Source organism: Bidens hawaiensis, unplaced genomic scaffold (genome assembly GCF_021521415.1).
Source record: "Bidens hawaiensis isolate Kalapana, Puna unplaced genomic scaffold, B.hawaiensis_p1.1 tig00001960_1, whole genome shotgun sequence".
NCBI lineage: Eukaryota > Viridiplantae > Streptophyta > Magnoliopsida > Asterales > Asteraceae > Bidens > Bidens hawaiensis.
Window position 1 is genome coordinate 3196040 of NW_027491108.1, and position 15231 is coordinate 3211270.

At 34.0% G+C, this 15231-nt stretch overlaps 3 pseudogenes across 1 annotated transcript; all 3 read right to left on the minus strand.

Annotated features, from left to right (window-relative positions):
* Positions 1-3212: 3212 nt before the first annotated feature.
* Positions 3213-8922, minus strand: LOC143602437 (exopolygalacturonase-like; annotated as a pseudogene). The gene is made up of 4 exons (XR_013147841.1): positions 8788-8922; positions 7437-7737; positions 4061-4570; positions 3213-3520 (listed from the first exon to the last, which is right to left on the minus strand). The product of XR_013147841.1 is annotated as an exopolygalacturonase-like (transcript).
* Positions 8923-11746: 2824 nt separating this feature from the next.
* LOC143602444 (cytochrome b561 and DOMON domain-containing protein At5g47530 pseudogene) lies at positions 11747-12746 on the minus strand (annotated as a pseudogene).
* A 234-nt stretch (positions 12747-12980) lies between these two features.
* On the minus strand, positions 12981-13728 carry LOC143601036 (cytochrome b561 and DOMON domain-containing protein At5g35735 pseudogene; annotated as a pseudogene).
* Positions 13729-15231: the final 1503 nt, after the last annotated feature.

The window sequence follows — 15231 nt, forward strand, 5'->3', positions numbered from 1 at the left end:
ATCATATTATTTTCAAACTGTTGGAAAGGGGAAAAGATTCGGGTTCTGTGTTTCAACGACTCCACATTGTTGAGTCAATCAAATCAGGTTTATTCTTCCACCCAAAAAGGCAAAAAACCCTCTACATCCGACAAACTACGAATGTATTAGGTGATTCATCTTATTTTTTTTGAATGGCAAATTGGCTATTTCTTAAACTCCTAAACACCTATAAATACATAACACCACCACAGTCCACAGCCCAGGTTCGATCCTGGGCATCCACCAAAGAAGGGAATCCCTCCTACCACTAGGCCAAAGCCTAAGTGGCAGGTGATTCATCAGGAGAACATGCAAGGGATGTTTATTTCTTTTTGTTTTTCTGTGACCGGCCACCTGACCGGCCATGTCCCTTTGTCACCCTAGGATTCATGTCGGGTTATCAAAGGTCAACACAAAAGTTTACGGTTCTATAATTAGACATAAGCTTGAATACAAAATGATTCTAATTTATATAAAAGAAAATATTTGTTTTTTAATGAAAACAACACTGAAAAAATAAATGGATTAAAGTATGTATAGTAAGACCATCCATAGGGATGGCTTGAAGCCGGCGTTATGGGCTAAAACGTCGGGGGCACACCGCCCACCTCCTAAGTTTTGGGCTGGAGAGTTATGTAGATAACACTAGGCCGAATCGAATTTTGAGGCTTTTGTAAAAGTTAAAACCCCTCCAATTATAAATACTTATTTTGGTTGTTAGTCTTTATATATAGGTGGATATGGTTATGATCTGGCCTAGCTAAAAACTAAATATGAATCATTTTAACATAACAAAATGATATTGAATCCTTGCCCAACTTACATTGAGTCGCGTAGATCAGTCCAATTTTCCATTATTGTTTTCAATAAATTTCTGTTTGAGTTCGAGCCGGTTTAGTTCAGTTTCAACTTTATACACACCGACACATAGATACAAAGTTTAAATTTAACTTTCTATATTTTCTAAAACTAATATAAAATTTTATTTAGCAAAAAACGTTTATTCATGCATGTATGTTGACAATTTTACCCAATTTTTTTAAGCATGTTAGGAAGCTTAAAGTAATGAAGTGAAATAGAAAGTGTTACGTACACAAGTTTATTGGTGCATGTTCACATGTATACGCACATATATTTATTTGTTCAACAATAAAATTTGATGTATATGACATATAAACAAGTAAGAACAATCTCGTGCGTTACAGTGGCCGGAACTCGGTCAGTTTTATGCACTTATTATAATAAACGAAAAGAAACCCCCCTTTTTTTTTTCATATTCAACCACTCATAAACATAAAGCCAATTAAAATAAATAAACAAATAAATAAGCATTACTAATATTGAATTAAGCTTTTAAATAACTCTATTTACAAGAAACAATGGTCATCAGCTTCTTAGGAACCTTCTCCCTCTCAGACAAACAACGTGTGTGCATTTATATGTACGTGTACATACGTTCGTTTGTTAACTTGACTTTAAATTCATGAAGATGGGATGCTTTTGTTCGCAAGCCTTCAAGTTTACTTCTTTACAACATCACATTATTCATATCAGCTTGAAAACAAACCAGTCGACAATAGCGTTAGCTGTTTCATGAGATGCAAATTTGTTTTCTTCGGCAAAGAAGAGTTTGCCGAAGTCATAGTTTTTTCTTCAGCGACGTACATGGGAAGCCAGGCATTGTTAATCTTCGTTTTTTTATTTCTTTTAATTCTCATGCCCACTCTTTCGAATTGTCTCTTTAATGTTTTCAAATTAGTGAAAAACAATAACACAATTGAAAGTGTAACATGTTGTGGTGAATGATTTGTAGAAGTATGAGAGCCTTTATATAGGCTTCAAATCGTTAATAACAATGTTGAAGTGATTAATTGTATAAGCTAGTCATAAGGCTAGTCTTAAGCAATATTAATCACCAAATTAATAAGTTTTGACCAAATTTGATGAAGAGGGAATTTAATTATCAATAAAAAAAATAGTCAAGGTTCATCCAAGACTTGGAAAAACGAGTCAAATGGCTGAAATTTAGAGAGGAAGAGAAGAAGGCGGTTGACCCGTCTTGAAGAATACCAATAATTATAAACAATTAAATAACACAATTAACACTCAATAAAGGCGGAGATTTTATTAATAATCCGAAAATATCAAAATCTTAAAATGGTTCAGGTTTTCGGGTTTTTGAAAAATGACAAATGTCACAATTAATACCCCTTCCAACTACATTACCGGATCCCATTATCATAGCATTATGGCAATTGTTTTAAAAAGAGCGTGTTATTTCCATTTGGACAATATTATAAGCTTCAAGTAGGTATACAAGATTGTAGCAAGATTCGAGAGATATATGCCGATAACTCGGGGTATAAAGATTAGTTTTTTATTTCTTTTGTCGAACTCTCTTTAGATCAAGACTTGCTTATTTCACTTCAAGGAAATAAACATTGGCATCACACATTGTACGTCATTGGCCTATTTTGTTAATCAAGACTGCAAAACAAAGGAGTATCACCGACGGTCATATCCTCCGATAAAGGACGTTACTTCGGAAACCCGTCAGTAAAAATGTATAACAAATTTGCTTTCGGATTCCGATAGTCAATTTAGAAATTTTCGGCTATCGGATATATTTCTTTAAAAAATGTTAAATAAAATAATAACTAATAATTAGAAATTTAGGATATTTTGGGTAATTTTCGATATTAATTTTCGGATATTCGAAATAAGTTTTAAAGTTTTTAATTATTTCTTTTTAAACCTATTAATTTTCAAGATTCGGATATCCGAAACCCAATCCGAAAATTTGGATGCATATTTCAGATATCCGGTTTTGAAAACTCCTAGCCAAAATAACATGAAACCTAGTGTTGATAGACTGGTTTGGGAAAGTCAAAATTGGGAAAACAAAATTCAAAACATTTGGAGTATTAAAACCGTGAATTTCTGAAATAGAATATTATAGCCATTTGAACACGCATGCAGAAAGAATGTACACGGGTATGTTGACCATATTGTTAGACTTGGATCTTCTGTCAATTTTGACTTTTTAAAGGGCAACGCTGCATTTGGGATGGGGTTGACTGTTTCGGTCATAGTTAACCAAAAAGTAATTAGTTCAAATGCCATATGAATATAGTTGTTAAAAACTCCTCATATTACATTGTGAGCTTTTATATTAAACTTTTCAGTTCTCATATACACTGAACAATTTGGTTGGGCAGTTGATGTTTCAAATTAAACTTCTATATGATGTAGCACATTAAGTTGTACACGCCAGAGGGGTGACCTGACCTATGATTTTAGGCTTGACATTTAGACATCGAGAGGTGGCAGTTAGCGGTCCTGGTCCTCCACTGTAAGTCAAGTTGATATCAGCCAACTCCAGAGTGTCGCATGGTGACGCCGCACTGCAATTAAGCTTCACCGCCACCTGAGTTTTTGATGTTCCCTTGATATTCTTAAAGCTCACATTTGTTATCTTCACTTTTGATGGTTGACCTTTCTGTTATTCATAAATGTAAGTATAAACTTTAGACTAAATTACATGTGGTATGGTTGTATTTTGCATTTTCACATATTTTTTAAGAAATCACGGATTTCGTCTAAAGCGAATAACACATTTGCTCCTATATTATTTAACAAACAGGTGTAGTTTGAAACTATTTACCTAAAGAGTTACGTGTTCTTAATCTTAATCTCAATGGATAACCAATATTTTAAATAAATCAAAACCTATTAAAAAAAAGGTAGCAAAATACATACTTAATGTTCTAACATTTAAAAACGATAGTTTTCTTTTTAGACTAAATTACAATTTTTGTTCTTTTGAATATCCAAAAATAATGGACAGAGTTATTTACGAAAATGAATTTCACTTTCTATCACTTATTTATATATTCGCTTCGGTTTTAGTCATTTACACTAACGGATGTTAAGTTTTTCAAGTAAGTCACCATATGTACACCACAAATGAGGGCATTTTAGTCTTTTATCTCTTGAAGGGCTACTTATGTGAAGGTAGATTGGTATATATGTTTGATACCTCGCAAACACGACCAGCGCAGTAATTTTGATCGATAATTATGGGATTTGCCACTTTGTCCATGACAATATCTTCAAAATGCACATCATTCACAGTTCCTGGAAAACCACCAGGCCAAGTTTTGATCCTAACTCCATTATCAGTTCCAATCAAGGTGCAATTCTTGACCCAGATTCCTTGCACCGGCTTTTCTTCCTGGGTTTTTCCTAAGCTTCCAACACTGATCCCATGTCCCGGTCCACAGATCACCTTCTCTACATGGATGTTTGTGCTTCCACCTCCAAAAGATATGCAATCATCACCCGTCTTTATAACGGAATTAGTGATGTTGAACCCATTTATCGGGCCAAAGTGAATTCCATCGGTGTTGACACTGTCTCCTGGTGCATCAATGGTGATGTGGTCAATTCTGGTGTTGTCACAACCTTGTATATGCATGTGGAAGTACTTGCTGTTGATAGAAGTTATATCTTTAAACACCGAATTCTTGACGAAACCTAACCCGATGCCCTGAGACGAATATAAACATTCATAATATTCATGTAACTATATGATGCATAAGTATTTTGAAATTTTACAAATCTTTTTTCCTGGCTTAATTATTCTGCGAAAATTGCCAAAATGGACAAGTGGACCAAATTACTTTAACAAAATAGACATTGACTTGTAAATTGCCGTCTAAAAGTACAATTGGGTCCATTGACTAAAACTTAACCAACAATTAGAGCATCTCCACCGGTGTTTGTGTGGAGGTTTTTGTTGACATGGAATGGTGCAAACAAAAGTTTACGGGTGGGGATAGGCCTGTAAATGAACTGAACGTTCAGTGAACTTTCGTGAACCGTTCGGCGGGAAGTTCGCTTATGTTCGTTTATTTAATAAACGAACGAACATGAACAAAAAATTTGTGTTCGTTTAATTAAACGAACGAACATGAACACGTGTTTTGTTCGTTCATTTATGTTCATGAACGTTCGTTTATGTTCGTTTATGTCTGTTTATTTATGTTCGTTTTATGTATTAATAGAAAATAAATAAATATTATCTGGATAGGTTATCGGCTTAAAGGTTTTATATTTGTTAATTTGTGTTCATTTAAGTGTTTTAATTTAAGTTCGTTTATATTTGTGTTCATTTACATTTGTTCATACATGTCCGTTTATCTTTGTTCAGTTATGTTCGTTTAGATTTTGAACAAACGAACACAAGTGTCCATCTTTAAATAAACGAACATGAACATAAATATTTGTTTGATTAAGTATCCGTGTTCTTCTAAAGTTAAATAAACGAACTTGTTCGTGTTCATTCGATTCGTTTATAGGCTTTCATTATTCACATTGATGAATACATCGGTCTCAATCTCTAGGCTCTGCCGATTTTATTTGCGTTCGTTTGTGTTCGTGAACCGTTCATAAACACGTTAATTTTCTTAATGAACGAACACGAACATAAAATCTCGTTCGTTAAGTGTTCGTGAACCGTTCGTGAACACATTTTTTTTCTTAACGAACGAACATGAACAAGGCCGTGTTCGTGTTCGTTCGGTTTGTTTACAGCCTTAGTTTGGGACAAACGTTTGTGAGGTGTTTGTTTGTATTCTTAAATGTTTGAAATGCGGGTTTGTAGTGGCCCCACCACAACCACTACACACAAAATTTATTTATATATATATATATATATAGGGTAAGGATCCTAAGAGAACCATTGGCAAATTAAGAACTTTGAGAACCATTTTGGACCACTAAAAAGAACCTCTAAAAAATATTTAAAATATTATAAAACAAAAAAAAATGAAAATTTTAAAAAAGTAAAAAAACCAAAATTCTTATATTTCATTCCGGTTTCATTAAAAGAAACCGAATTTTTTTTCTTTTTAATTCGTATTATACCTATACACATATGTATACTTTCATTTAATCTCTAGTTACGTAATGTACACATATGTACATTATCATTTACCTTAAATTATACATATGTGTATAGGAAAATACATGTGTGTACATATTATACATATATGTATAATAAAAAACGATTTTTTTTCTTTTTAATTCGTGTTATACCTATACACATATGTATACTTTCATTTAATCTCTAGTTACGTAATGTACACATATGTATATTATCATTTACCTTAAATTATACATGTGTATAGAAAAAAAACATGTGTGTGCATATTATACATATATGTATAATTTAGTTAAACCGATAATTTTTTTTTTTTACGTTTTTTTTAGAAGCCGGGATGATAAATAAGAACTTTGGTTTTTTTAGTTTTTTTATTTTTGTGTTTTTTTTTGTTTTATGATTTTTTTTGTTTTTGGGTTTTTTTGTGGTCCAAAATGGTTTTCACCGTTCTCAATTCTCAAAAAGTTTTTACATGATCCTGATCCTATATATATATATATATATATATATATATAGGGTAAGGTTAAAATAAAAACCCATTTGAATTGTGAAAACCCGCGAAAACCCTATGTAACATCGTTTTTTTTTGTTACATGTAATATATGTTGTAACATTTAATACAAAACATCGAAACATTAAAAAAAATGTTTTGCTATTTTTTATATATGTTTTCAGGAGAGAGAAAAAATTATATTTATATTTACATTTTTTTATTCACTTTAATTGTGAACCACAATATTTAAACATTAATTAAAAATAAGTGATTGAGAATGGGTTTCCAGAGTTTTCACAACTCAAATGGGTTTTCATTTTATACTTAACATATATATATATATATACATATATATATGTATATATACATATTTATTATATAGTAGTAAAAATAGGTAATGATGTGGAAGATGAAGTAGAGGTTTTTATTGGTTTATGTGTGGCATAAAAAGTGGGGTTTTTTTAAAAAAATAGGTAAAGTATGATATGAGGATGAGATGGAGTTTTGAATTAGTTTATAGGTGTGAATGTTCTTAAAAATACAATTGGGTCCACGTGAATAGCCACTCAAAATAATACACATGCAAAGCAGGGGATCCGCCTTAGTCGGTATCCATAAGCGAAGGCTAAGCTTTAGTAGGTGATTAAAAGTGTCGGTTAAACTAAGCTAGTCATTTACAAGTGTGCTGATTTGTTGGTTGTTTTCGTGAACCCGTGGTACTTTTGATCATGGTTTATTGGGCCAGCTAATTTTTAGCCTTCTAGGGTGGGCTTATATGACGTAACCAGATTGGTTGGTTATGAATGTGATTTCCATGCCTATTTTTAACAATTTTTATTGTTAATTTGTCCATGTTGATAATTTTCCCTATTCTAAGAAAGGGTTTAAATAAGCTTAGGTCTTTTACATTTATTAACAGGAACAGAGAAACCTTGGCATGGATGAATTAAAATCTAGAGGCCTCAATAAAACGCTTACAACTGGTTTTTGGCAATTATTGCATTTGGTATTCCTCCAGTATGATTGGCCTTGACTGTCAAATGTGCCTCCGGTCATAGTTAAACCATCGATATAATTAATGCGAACCCAAGTGTCGGTTTTGAACTTCTCAAGCTCCGATGGGGCCTTTATGATAGCTCCGGTGGCCTTTATCTCAATCGGACCTTTACATGGACCACTAAATTTAAGCTCAGGAGATGCCATGTATGTCCCCCGGTGGAAACACCAATGAGCTTGGTGGTGCTGCATTACATGCTTTTTTCCAAGCGTTCATTATCACCTTATTTTAACACAATAGAAAATATAAATGAACAATATATATATATATATATATGGGCTAAGTATAAAATGAAAAAACACTTGAGTTGTGAAAACTCTAGAAACCCATTTTCAATCACATGTTTTTAATTAATGTTTAAATCTTGTGGTCTACGATTAAAGTGAATAAAAAATGTAAATATAAATATATTTTTTCTCTCTCTTGAAAACATATATAAAAATTAGTAAAACAATGTTAAAAAATAGCAAAACATTTTTTTTTGATGTTTCGATGTTTTGTATTAAATGTTACAACATATATTACATGTAACAAAAAAAACGATGTTACATAGGGTTTTCGCGGGTTTTCACAACTCAAATGGGTTTTCACTTTAACCTTACCCTATATGTATGTATGCATGTATGTATATATCATGGGCATGTGCTTGTGAATCAATATTATAATAAAATCTACAAGAACTGTATAAGCATTTTTTCCTTTTGCTTCAAAAACATCTCGTTTTCATATTTTATACAAATGCATTATGTACCACTACTATAAAAATATCTCATTTTCCAACGGAAGGACTAGCTCTGATTTTGCTACAGTATTACAACAAAGTAGTAACAGCATGATTTTTTGTTAGAAAATTGTTGCCAACTCTCAAACAAGTTCCAACAAAAAAAATACATGTAACAGTTATGTTTCTTATTTTCGCTGAAAAACTATTAGAGAACACTATATATATAACATTATTTATGCTATCTATAGTATTATACTATAGTATCAACAGTTTTGTTAAAAAAAATTGTTAGAAAAAGGTTAGAAATGAATTTTCCAAGATGTATTTTCTCACAGAACTTTTTTGTAGGAAAATTGTTGAAAAATAGGTTTTTCAACAAATTTCCAACGAAAACTATTGTAAGGAAATGAGCCATTTTGAGTAGGTTTTATGGTTGTTAATATAGTATTGGTTTTAAAATTAACATAACATATGGGTAATAACATTATAACATAAAACTCATCAATAAGCTACACATGAAAACTTAACAAGATGTACGCCATTGTTACCGGGCCATCATCGGTTATGCCATCGCCCTTTGCACCTTCAGTTTTCACATCAACAACAACAACTTGGTTACTTACTATCAGTGTCATAAGAGACAAGAAGTATTGTGCACTTCGAGTTGACTTTGTTTTACCCATTTCTATTGATCGATACATTCAATGACTGGACTATAACTATTTGCACTTTACTTTTTGGACTTAAAGTGATGAAGATGGTAAAAGAAGCAAATTTATTGGAAATTATGAAGCACCTATTCGAGGTATCGAGTTTCTTTAGGGAACTCCATATATATATTCTTCAAAGGTTTCAATTACAAGACATTGAGTTGCCTAATATGTACTACTCTAACACGTCAATTATTAACAGACCTCGGCACGTCAATTTTAATGGAGTTTGGCACAATATATAAATCAGATAGAAGACAATAGCAGATCAAAAGAAAAATTCAGAGTTCCCCCAAAAAAAACTGCATATCATCAAGAAAGGGTTTTGTTATATGAAAATGACGGATCGCAAAGTTTTAGGGTATGCAATACATAAAATTACACTTCGTCAAGAAAGTTGAGGAGTGTCCCTAACACCCTTTGGCCCCCACATAGATCCACCAGTGATAGAGGGTACCATGTGAAGGAAAAATAATACATATATTTGGTACCAACTGTCATGACATGTGTAAAACGTTCAAAATCAAAGAGAATAAAAAAACCTTTGTTCTATGTTTAGTTTTGATGAGTTTTCCTACATATATATGAAAATAAATATTTGGAATCAGTTTGTCGTGACATGTTTCTCCAAAAACATTTATAACTGTATAGATTTGAAGTATGTAAAAATGTCATAAAAAGAAGAGGTGGATTAACATAAATATGGAATTTATTTATAGTCAGTTATATCTTATTTTAACAACTGCATACTTTTATCTATCCTTACAGATATTCCTAAACTATATTTCAAGTGAAAGTCTATTCTAATACCAAGTTTCGAACTCTGATCTTCCTAAAACTAGAGTTTTCAAAATTTCGTCAATAAATTTCAAGAAAGTGTTTGCCGAATTTGGTTTATTTTAAGATGAGAACGTGTAACGAATCTATAGAGTTCCACTAAAATAGTTTGATTCCACATTAACTGGTTTCATTAGGACTCTCTAAAACAGCCAAAGAGTTTATTGAAATTGTGCTTAGTGGGTTGGTTTACCTTAAAACATCATTACATCTGCCAAACATCTAAAAGGCTTTTGTATTCGATACGAATACTATAAAAGATTAAAATACCATAAACGTTGGTGCTATTGGTGACACGTGTCTAATTCTTGTATCCTTCACCTGTCACCGCCACCTGTATTTATAGAAACATTGATTGAAATACGTGGAACGTTGAATTGCAATCATGGCTCAAATGGATTTTGATCAGACCAATCATGGAGAACAATTTGAAGTAGAAGACCAAAATGGGAAATGTATCTACGTTTGGGATATTCATCAATCTACGGTCTAATCTAATTATGCTAGTTAAAATAAAATGTTTATCTATATAACGTTGCTCCACATAGTTTAAAACACCCTCATTAAAGGTTCCGGTTCTTATCATAAATGTGTGTAGGTCACATCGATAAAGTCTTGTAACATGTCGCAAAATTCATACATATTTTTCTTTTGAATAAATTGTATGGATTTGTATGCCACTTGTGGCTTTGTCTTTCCTCACGTTTGGCTGAAGGAATAATCTTGGTTCTTCGAATGGACCGAACCATATAATTTGTTGACTTCAGTATAGGACTGTGATAGTAGGACTATGATCCTACTTGCATATGTGTTACTAGGATTTACCACAAATTACCAGTGTTGTTCGTGTTGTTCGGTCCAGTTAAGTCCAACACAAATTGCCTGACGTATCTTCAGTCATTGCTTCAACTCGTATGATTTTCACTTTGTTTAACTAGGTTCTAACCGTATAGATTTATACTTGTCTATATTGTATTTCATACAAAATTCTAAAAACAAATTGAAAACTTGGAATACTTGTATTATGAACACGGTCATTCTAAGTTCTTTGAGCCTTTTATTTCGGTCTTGTGTACTCTTCGGTTTATACCCAGCCGACAACCTGCCTACTTGAATTTGATGTGCCTTGCTAGTTCCTTCATTGCTGCCTATCCTTCTATTCTAACCCAAGCCGAACACACCCTTCTAGCTCGTTGCCTTCCTTCGTTTTCTCTCGGTATAGCACCCACCAAACACCGGAACCACTCTCCCTAGTATTATCAGTTTAAGTAAATAAGTATGATCATTGAGATGTAGATATTGGATTATTGTAAAGAAATTATGATGAATGTTGGACGAACAATTTAGAGGGCAGTAGTTATATTATCTTCTTCAACAACTTACTTTCATCATTTGGTAGCTGTTTCTTAGTTGAGTTGAGTTTAGTTTTAATGTATGGTTTACTAAACCCAAAGATCTTAATGTGGAGCTGATTCCAATAGTAATCACATTAAAGCAAATTGATTATTAGAAAGGACTCAGATTTAAAGAGGGCAATTAGAAACTAATATGAACCGGTAACTAAGGATGGTGGGTCAAATGCGTGGACAAACAAGTAATTGGTAAACAACGATTAACCGAACCAAAAGTGAAATAAAACCAATTCAAACTAATAGCCATCAGTTTGATTTTATTACTTTGAAAAACAAAATTATGAATTGTTTTTAGTTATACCTCGCTCTAAAACTGAACCGAACTCCAAAATCAAACCAAGTATGCATGCAACAAAGAACAATAAACTTATTTGAATCAATCTTATTGAATTTAGGGACCAAATTCTAAGTTTTGGGCCCACTTTTCCCGAAAAAAATAAATCTCTACACAAAATATCACAATTATGATGGTAGTAATTGAGACTCAACCTTAATATTTTAAATTTATTTACACAAGATAATAATCATATAATAATAATCTTATAATCTGATTACACTTTAAAAAATTATCTCACGGTTCAAACTGTTGATAAAAATACATCTCCTACAGTTTGGTTTCCAAGTTTAAAAGTATTGCATAAATCTCAAAAAAGAATGCACGAGTCTTGCCATGCAACATCTACCAGTTCCATATCTCTCCATCTTCTATGCCATTGCCGACTGATCGTATCCATTTGCTTCATCACTTCCTGCTTGTTTCTCTTCTTTCATCCTCTTCAAAACAATGAACCATGTTACAGCTTCACATAAAACTGTAAGAACCGCCGAAGAACTAATTATGCCGGTGTATGCGTTCTTCCATTTCTTCTCAGGGTCCAAGATTTCGAGTCCCTCATAGACGTTGTAGATGCTCAAGATGATTACGATATATCCAAGACCGCGGTGGTAGATGTTCCAGTAGATTCTGTATTTTTTGTCTGGTTTAGGCCTCAAAAGTAGAGAAAGGACCTACAAGTTTTACAACCAAAAGGTTAGTTTGATCCAATATGACTACAACGGCTAATGAATTGCAATTAATTTATATATGATGTAAAATGTCAAAGATAATAATACCTGAAGTGTTCCAAAAGCAAACAGGATGATTCCAATGTTCCTGTGAGCATTGTATTTGACTCCGGTGGACTCACTTCCAAGCTTGAGTCCAGGTGGCCCAACCGGCTACTCCGACAACATAGGCTGATGTTTGGGTAGCGGCATGGATGTAAAACCAAGCTGGATTAGCAACATTAAACACCTTTAGATATCTTGCTGACATTGCTCCTATGGGCATCAATACTCCCCAACTAAACGCATTCAATACTCCATGAGTCTGCAGTCAAACATTTTTCATCATCATCAGTATCAAACAAAGCATTTTATGTTATTCAAATTGGTTTGATGTTGCAAAACTTTTTAATGTGGGTTTGCGGTTTCACCAAGTTTCTAGTCGAATCCGCAAACCCGTTCGTTGTGTTCGTGTTAACGAGGCTGGTTTGCGGGTTGAGCCATTTAAACTATTTGTTTTTTATTTTATTTCTTAAATATTGTGTTTATGAAACTAAATCTATAATAAAAGAGAACTAGCGTAATTGTTTAATACATTGTTTTAAAATTGTAAATTTAAATTTAAAATATTGATATGTGAAAAAAATCAAATATAAAAAAAACTGGGTTAGACGTTTCATATTCGTGTTCATGAATTTATGTTCATGTTGTATTCGGGTTAAGAGTACCATGACATATTATGTCTTGGTATGTTTATGGTTAGACGCGCCAACTCACAAACCCGAGCCGTTAACCACCCTTAAATGAAAACAGAACAAAGATGACTTACGTTTTTCTGCCTCTGTCGAGACCCACCAACGCTACCACCGCCGGAAACCTTCGCCAGACCGGTGATAAAATCTACTTCACCAACAGCATTCCGATTATCTCGGCTCATCGAATGAATCCCCATAACACCATTATTAACAAGACCGACCTGCCACACATGATGAAACCTCGTCGACCATTAGGCAACACCAAACTCGCATAAACCACCAAATCACCATTAACCCTCTGTGCGGACATGTTTGACACATTAAAACTCAACGAAGTCTCTTGCAAACCGGTCGCATAACCATTTATCGCGGAAGTATAAACCCGAACCGCTCCAGTTGAACTCGTAGCAGCAACAATAGCCTGAGCCCCGATCATACCCGAACCATGAACGTTGAGAGCCCAAGAAACCCATTGAGATGTGGTTGCTCCGGTGTGGCGGAAAGCCACGTCGACGGTGCCATTGGCGTGGTAGTTCCAGTGAAGATGTGAATTCAAAACCGGTAAAGAAACACATGCAGCGTAAATTTGGTTGCTAGAAAACGTGTAATTGTTGCAACTTTGAGCGGAAGACATTACGGCAAAAGACGATAACAAAACGCAGAAAAACGCATTCAAGATTTTACCCATATTATCTTGAATGAAAATCGATCGATTCAATAAAGAAGTCGAAGCGGGCAAAGGGACTGTAAGAATGTTGGAGTTAATTACTGAACCGAGTTATGGGCCGGGAAGGTGGGGCCGGTTCGAGTTAATGGATAGATCTCATTAATTAATTAATTATTATAATTAGAGATTGTATTTTACTCTAATTGTAATCGAGCCTCTATATAACCCCAAAGAATTCATGTGAGGGTCATTGGAGATTTGATTAAGTTTTGAGTTATTTTCTTGATTAATAAAATTGGTGAGTTGTGCCAACGTATTCTCCGAGTTAGTTTGTGTGTGTTCAATTCGATCTTGGCCATCAATTGGTATCAGAGCGGTTGCACTCTTGGAGTTTATCGATCAAAGTTGTGATCGATAAGGAGGTGATCGAAGACTCAAGACATCGATCAAAGTCGTGATCGGTACGGAGGGTTCGGTCAAGTCGTGATCGTGGTATGTAAAATTGTACGATTGAAGGAAGAGCCGATCGACTTCAGGGTTGATTAGAAGCGTTCACATTTACGGAAGGAAAAATAAAAAAAAAAGTTGTTTTCGGTTTCTTTTGGTTCGTGATCAAAGAATTACAAAGTGTCCCCAAAAGTCAAAAAGGAATAGAAAGTTGATTTGCACAGGAAGCCAGGAGGGTTACCAAAAGAAAAAATACAATTATTTGGTGCAAATAAAGTTCCACCTTTTTTTTCTAGACGAATCATTATTTCAAGAGGAATTTTCGTGACCGGGTTCCGAGAGTAAACGGGTTCGGTTTTGAAAAGTTGTTTGAGGCTGATTTGTTTGTGTTTGTTCCAACAGACTGGAGCAAGGGAGTTCGACACCATTAAGTGTTTACCGGCGGAAGAAAAAAAGGGTGTCAATGGCAGGTGAAGAAGAAAGGCCGATAATCCAACTCAAAGCAACCGGGGGGATTTCGTTACAGGTTCCAAAGCTAAATGGAACTAATTACATCACATGGGCGATTGTGGTGGAAGCGATTTTGGACGATCAAGGGTTATGGGAAGTCGTTCAACCAGAAGAAGGTGCGGCTATTGATGCGAAGAAGAATAAAACGGCAAGATCGTTTTTGTTTCAAGTGGTGGAAGGTGATATTCTTCTTCAGATTGCTCAATACAAGAATACACGAGAAATATGGGCGGCTTTGAAGGCACAATATGTTGGGGCCGAGCGAGTCTAAAATGCTCGACTCCTAACGTTGAAAAGTGAATTTGAGAAACTCAAGATGAATGTAAACGAGACTGTTGATCAATTTGCAGGAAAAATAACCGGTATGGTTTCAAAGGCAACGGGTCTAGGTTAGGTATTCGCGCAAGATGCTTTAGTGAAGAAGTTACTCGACGCCGTTCCAGACAAATACTTCAACCTGGTAGCCTCAATCGAGCAAACTGTTGATCTTGATAGTATGAGGTTTGAAGATGTTGTTGGAAGACTTAAGGCGTTTGAGGAACGTTTACGAGGGTGAGAGCGCGCTTTTGAGTCTCAAAGTCAGTTGCTTTTCAATCGATCAGAAGGTAGT